At 29.1% G+C, this 7679-nt stretch overlaps 1 long non-coding RNA gene across 2 annotated transcripts; it reads left to right on the top strand.

Moving 5' to 3' along the window:
* Positions 1–4991: 4991 nt before the first annotated feature.
* Positions 4992–7380, top strand: LOC130446786 (uncharacterized). Of its 2 annotated transcripts, none has more exons than XR_008910183.1 (3): positions 4992–5072; positions 5514–5934; positions 6287–7380. It is a non-coding gene; the product is annotated as an uncharacterized LOC130446786 (long non-coding RNA). The 2 variants fall into 2 exon arrangements; XR_008910184.1 differs by lacking the exon at positions 4992–5072 and having other exon boundaries at positions 5374–5672; positions 5727–5934; positions 6287–6498.
* The last annotated feature ends 299 nt before the right edge of the window (positions 7381–7679 follow it).

Raw genomic sequence — 7679 nt, 5'->3', positions numbered from 1 at the left:
AATAGTAGATAATTCACGCGATACGTTATTAACTGAAATATCCGAACAAAGAAAAATGTAATTAGGCTAATGCTTGATCGACTGCGTCTTCTTTTTTTTCCTTTCTCCTGTTACCGCCGCGCGACGGACTAAAACAAATGCTAATCGAAAGCAATTTGTTCTAGAGAAAATGTTTAAATAATTCAAAGAGTCGTGGAAGAGTAGGCAGTCGGTAGCGGGAATGCCATCAGGACTTTGCAGGATATCGTGCAGTCTCCAAGATAAGCCCTGAATAACGATTCACAACGTGGAGAGTATGTAAATACCGAAAAGACTAGATAAGTAATGACCTAGTGATTACCAACCAATCTGTACGAATGGGGTTGCAAAAAAGGGTGTTTTCTTAACAATAAAATAATCATAGTATGAAGAAAACAATTCATTCAATCAATTTGTAAATTAATTATATATTCGTGCTTTTTATTTAAAATATTTACTACTATTTAATATTTATCTCACACAACGAAATATTAAAGCAACTGCATTCAAAATATATTTATTACAGAAATATAAAAAATTTAAAAAGGACGTTTTAATAATTTGTTATTTTCGTTTTGATATACAAGTTTTTGTGATACGAAAGTTCCAGGCGGTATCCATTTTGGTTCTACCTCTACAGGTTTCTTCGTATAGCAGTCATCTTCCTTGAATTGGATCACGGGTTTTTCAAATCTAAAATCATGTATATTTACAGTATTTTTAACCCATTTCACTTCGTAAGGAATAGGAATTGAAATAGTACCGGGAATTGAATATAGTGTACTTATTGTGCAAAATTTGATATTTTCTACTGCTTTTTTATATTCTTCGCAACGACAAATCTCCATTTTCCAAAAAAAACTTATCACGAATCGGTTAATAGAATTGTCAGAATGACGTATACAAGACAAGAACTCAAAATGTATTGGGATGATGAAACAAGTACACAGATAGTATCAGTAGAATCAAAACCTGAAAAAATTTCATTTTTCTATTTTATTACACTTCAAAATTAATTAATTCATTTTAAAATTTATTTCCTGAAAAAAGGAACTATTTAAATCATTCTGCAGGTTAAAGTTTATTCTGGAACAGCACATCTAAAGGACTTAGAGCAACTGTTTCAGGCAAATTAAAGTTATCGTCAAGTTATGGAAGACACATCAATGTTACCATCGATGAACATGAAGTCTGAGAAGTCTCGGCTGGATCCATCTTGAATCGCAATCCATTTGAAAACAAATATGAAACTTGAGCAGACAACTCTTAAATTGAAAAAAGGTGAGTATGTATCTGAATGTCTCAAATTTCATCAATATATTACTTTTCTAATTTATTCGATGTTGCATTGAACTCTTGAATTCTTTTTGTGTATTCATATATTTGGCAATTGTTTTATGATAGTTAGAATAATAAATCTCCATGTATGTGGTACATAGATTCATAATATTTTTTTTTTTTCGAAAATGCTTAAATCAAAGATGTATTCTAGATTTGCTTTTTTATTAATAAATTTCTTATGCAGTTTTATTATATTTCAACTGCTATCATGAATGGTTTTGAACTCTTAAAAGTTGATCATATATCTGCCTGTTTAAATTTTTGTTCTTTATCAATTTCAGATTTGAAGAGTACCTGATGCCTCCAATGTAAAAGCAGCCAAAGTTCCCGTATGAAAGTGTTATCAAAGATATGGATGGAAAGGGTCAATTTCATTACTTTTCAATATCTTGATGTTTGTTTTGTTGAAAATATAAAAAAACTATTAAAAATGAATACACCAAACCGAATGACATTTATGTCAGTTGAAATATTTTAAAATAGAATAAAAGTTATCTCGAACAAGAGAAACATAATTTTTTAAAAATGAGATTAAAATTTTTTGACTCCTTTGGGAGGTGTGTACAAATTTATATGAGAGGTAGGTAAATAAAAGATCCCTCTGTAACTTACAATGCAACATCATCGTAGTCGATTAAATTGTAATTATTTGTTACTTTATCTACAAAGTGAGCCCAAATTGAAATTCTCATATTTTTTTTTCTAATGTATCACACTGTAATTTATCTCCATGGTAACTTTTTTTGGTATTTGCTATATGTTAAATTTATAAGAAAATTGCTAAAATTTATCGTGAACCGGAATTATTACCATTTCTTCAAAAAATTTGATCAATCCGGTATACTATACAGGAGCTCCCATCTAACAAAATAATATGTTTTGTTTGTAAAGGAGTTGCAACAATCTGTATAGTTCGAGATAATTTCAAAATATGATTTTTAATGACATTTACACTCTGTGTAACTCTTTCAACGTCTATATTATGTTAAAAGACAAAAACAAATAACTAGGTATAAAAAAGGTTTTATACATGAATTGGTAAAATTCTTTTGATATAATGAGATATCAGAATCATTGTAGAATGGTTCAATAATTAGTTAAAGATCGTCTATTTGGTTTGATTGATTATTTTGGGGACGTCCTGTAGATATGTTAAGATTGTAACCGTAATTGATGTTTAAATAGATACGAAAATGAATTTTTTTGAATATCAAATACTTGCCCTATATATATATATTTGATCTACTTTCCAAAGTTTTTACAAAAAAATTTGTTTGTAAGAACGGAATTTTTTTGGAAAACTACTAGGAAACATATAAATGATTGGTATTTTTCTTAGATTATAGTGTAAAATACAAATAGTTGAGAAAAACCCTGTATATCATAATTGGTAAAAGTAATTTCAGAAATAAAATAATGTTAAATAACAAAAAATCTTAAAACTTTTAGTTGGAAAGACTAATAAAAACAGGTTTTGAAACAAAAAAAGAAGTTTTTGTATAATTGGAATTGAAAGGAACAGAATTTTATTTTAAAATTTTTTTTTGTTATTTATTGAGTGAACAGTTATTATTGGTTTTTGTGTTTTTAGGAATTTCGAGAATATTTTGAAAATATAAATAAAGTTGCAGATATTAATTAATGAACATACAATACAAGGATCTATTAGATTAATTTCAGCTACTGAGGAATTTAAAGAGAAAATAATTATGTTTGTGAACCCGAAACAAATGTGTATCTAGTATTTTTAAATATCTTTGGAAAAAAATGTGAGTATAGTAATAAGATTCTATGTTTATTTAGAACAACTATTATATTATATTTTGTAGGGATTTAAATTTAAAATTTAACATTTGGTTAAAGAGATTATATTAATAATTTATTAAAGAAATTTAATATGCTTGATGCCAAAACAGTCAAGACTCCAACGGAGGCTAAATTAAATTTAAATTTGGACAAAAGCTGTTCTGATGAGGAGAAAGCTAAGTATCCTTATCAGTAATTAATTGGTAGTCTAATGTATTTATCTGTTTTGACAAGGCCAGATATTTCTTTTTCTGTGAGTTTACTGAGCCAATTTAATAATTCATACAATGAAAGTCACTGAAAATGTGCAATCAATGGATGGCTTGCATATATCTCAGATTTGGTTCTTGATTATGGTAGATACACACTATACCAATAGACAATTCCCCCAATAATTAATCCCCCACATGAAAAATATAAGTCTCTATCTAAAGGTCCGTCTGTCCGTCCGTCCCTACAAAATATAATATAATAGTAGTTCTAAATAAACATAGAATCTTATTACTAAACTTACATTTTTTTCCGAAGATATTTAAAAATGCTAGATACACATTTGTTTCGGGTTCACAAACATAATTATTTTCTCTTTAAATTCCTCAGTAGCTGAAATTAATCAAATAGATCCTTCTGTATAAAACCGACTTTAATGTGGGAAATGTTTGAAACATTATAATTATTTAGATGTTCATGTAACTCGGCAACCACTTCTACACTGCGATGTTCGTAAAATCAATTGCCTGCTCTTAAGGGTGAATCCAAGCATTTCAAAGCATAGAGATATTACAGATAGAGTAGGCATGCTATAAGCGCCCATACAAGTGGGAGCGTCTGGCCGATAGAAAGAGAGAGAGAATAATTTATGTATTGCTGTCTCTGTCTAATGGCGCATGCGCGTTGATTAGATTTCGTGTACGTACTTTACCGTTGCCCGTTGAATCAGAGACACGCATGCGCAGTACGCAACAAAAGAAAGAGATAGAAATACATAAATGATTCTCTTCCTCTTTTCATTCGCGGACGCTCTCACTTGTAGGCATGCCTACTCTATGGTAATATCTCTATGTTTCAAAGACATTTTATTCCAAGCTTATCAGGTTAGTTATTTAGGTATTGTTCGATTCTTCCTAACGTAATAATGTAAACAATTATTGCTATATATATTGTTATAATAGAAATCTTTAGGAGTTATTTTAAGTTAATGCTTTCTTATAGAGATGGCGCTTGATTTGTAGAAATAGTAGTTTTTCTATGTACATAGTTTTGTTTTTGTAGTTAATTATTATTGAGAAAAGTAGGGTTAAGTGAATATATGGTTTTACCGGGTTTTTAGCACATGGTTGGTTTTATAAGATATAAGTGATAGATGATGTATATATATGATAATGTAAATAAAATGTATATAAAGACCTAGATTGATTTTAATCAACACTGCTGTGTAACAAATAACAACATATATATGTATATATATCTTTTTTATTTACGTTTAATAGTAATAATCAGTATAAAATCACTTAATATCCATCTAAGTAAAATATAATTATTTAGATGATTCTGCAACCAGTTCGACATGTCGTGTATAGTTATTGTATATGTTGTATATAGTATAAATTATTATATATGGGTTAAATTGAAAAAGAAATTTCAAAAAGCACTATTGTGATAAGTAATAATAAGCCGTATAGCAACAGAAGCCTTTTTTGTTCATCCTAGTACATTTTGTAATCAACATTGACGCCGTCTAGTGGGCGGAAATCAATATACTTCAACGAAGTTTCCTCTTCCGCCGTCTTTCTCTTCATTGTTCTCCTGACACGACACAGGAGGGCGTCTGTTAGTTAGTGAGCAAATTCAAATATTTTTTCATATCTCACAGTTTTTGTGATCCTAATGTGAAATTATTGTCTTCCGTAAGTAAAAATTTATTAGTTTTGATCAATTATGTAGTGCTTCTTTATGTTCAATTTTCAATTTAATATATAGTATTATTTTGTTATTATTCTTTGTTTGTGGGATAATTATACTGAAGCATCATTTAATTATGTATTCTTTTGGAACTAACAACTAAAATGCCTATAACAGCAGGTAAGAATTCAATATTTTGGAGCTATCTTCAATAAATATGTTTAATTTTTGAATAGAACAAGATTAAATTAAGGTTAGGTTCATTTTTGGAATTAGGGGTTGTTACAAGGCTATAACAATAACTGTGTTGTATTTATTACTTATAACTATAATTTTAATTCTTGTATTATTCATCTATAACACTAAATTCGGAGTAGTACATGTAAATCATATTTTTTATATCTATGTAAACATAAGTTGATTATATTTTCATGATATTTTAACAGGAAGGAAAAGCAATGCTGAAAATCAGACTAACACGATATTTTTTATATGGGAAAGATTTGCACTCAAAACGTATCTACAAATTTGTCATTATTATTTAATAGAATGTATAATAAAAGACGTTGACGGGGCAGTTGTAAGTTAAACAATAAATTTACCAGGTATTATATAAATTATTTAATTAAATTAAAATTAGGATAACGATCATTCTGCAGGTTAAAATTTATTCTGGAACAGCACATCTAAAGGACCTAGAGCAACTGTTTCAGGCAAATTAAAGTTATCGTCAAGTTATGGAAGACACATCAATGTTACCATCGATGAACATGAAGTCTGAGAAGTCTCTGCTGGATCCATCTTGAATCGCAATCCATTTGAAAACAAATATGAAACTTGAGCAGACAACTCTTAAATTGAAAAAAGGTGAGTATGTATCTGAATGTCTCAAATTTCATCAATATATTACTTTTCTAATTTATTCGATGTTGCATTGAACTCTTGAATTCTTTTTGTATATTGATATATTTGGCAATTGTTTTATGACAGTTAGAATAATAAATCTCCATGTATGTGGTACAATTGAAAACAGAATTAGATTCATTATATTTTTTTTTTCGAAAATGCTTAAATCAAAGATGTATTCTAGATTTGCTTTTTTATTAATAAATTTCTTATGCAGTTTTATTATATTTCAACTGCTATCATGAATGGTTTTGAACTCTTAAAAGTTGATCATATATCTGCCTGTTTAAATTTTTGTCTTTATCAATTTCAGATTTGAAGAGTACCTGATGCCTACAATGTAAAAGCAGCCAACGTTCCCATATGAAAGTGTCATCAAAGATATGGATGGAAAGGGTCAATTTCATCACTTTTCAATATCTTGATGTTTGTTTTGTTGAAAATATAAAAAAACTATTAAAAATGAATACACTAAACCGAATGACATTTATGTTAGTTGGGATATCATTTTAATATAGAATAAAAGTTCCAAAACTGTAGCATCTTATTAGTAGTTTTACATAAATGAAAGTAAGTGTGTTAATAATTCGAAAATTATTCCAACGGTTAGAAAATTTAGGAAAATTGGAACATATCATAGAAAACGAACCGAATTGTTTTTGAAAGTGATTTATTAGAGAACCGATTAATCAACCGAAAACTCTTAAATTATCAGGAGATAAAGCATGGTGGAATGTGAGTATGGATTACATTTTCTGATTCATTTAGTATCAAACTGAAAACAAAATTTCGAAATGGAAGATGCCGATTGTGCGATTTATGGGAGTTACACCTTCTTGCATTGCTTACTTACGATGGACTGTTATTGATTTTACTCGAATGAAATCAACATGCATTTGTTAGAGTGCAGCCTTAAATTGGATCCAATAGAGCAGCACCTCTGGGATGTTGTAAAAATATTAGTTTGGTATCTTTATCCTTTTCCAACGAGACTCCTGAAGTTGGAGGGTGTTATTTTATTTTTCAAGGGGAAAACATTACTTAAACAACCATCCAACACTCGATAAAAAGTTTCCAGAATTGGAGGTAATATAGGAGTTCGAGAAGTTATCAATAGTCTTATATACGACTGGTAATTTACTAATTAATTGTTAGGGGTTGTTGCTGAATGAAATGTTGGGTAAGTTTCAATCAATAATCCTTTTAGAACAAATACAAATCACATTACTGAATTTAATTTTTATGGGAATAAGAAATTTTATTTTTATGATTTTATTTAATGGTCAAATTTCATATAATTCTGAAAGTTTAATTTATATGATCATATCACACGAATGGATAATTTTAAAGTACCGAAAAAGATATCGAGAGAGAGGTAAAGAGAATAAAGAAAGAACAAAGAAGAAATGGGGATAGAAGAGGTGAAGAAAGATATAAGAAAGTTTGGGAAGAAGGGGCATATGACAGGATCAAATGGAGAAAAGCGGCATGTTTTATGTTATATAGAGTGTCCCACATAAAAACCGACTCAGCAGAGGCATATAGGGGTTGTCACGATTGGGGATAATTCATCTCTATATCAATTTTTTCCCCGAGAAGTTGTAAACAAATGTTTTCTTTGTAACCTTCCCACATAAAAATAGCAAATTTGGTACACACGATGAGACTGTTAAGGGAATCAAGTAACGGCGAGTAGAGGGCGAACG

Source organism: Diorhabda sublineata, chromosome 7, assembly GCF_026230105.1.
Source record: "Diorhabda sublineata isolate icDioSubl1.1 chromosome 7, icDioSubl1.1, whole genome shotgun sequence".
Classification (NCBI taxonomy): Eukaryota; Metazoa; Arthropoda; class Insecta; order Coleoptera; family Chrysomelidae; genus Diorhabda; species Diorhabda sublineata.
The sequence above is the reverse complement of the archived record's forward strand: the minus strand, read 5'-3'. Positions and strand labels throughout refer to the sequence as shown.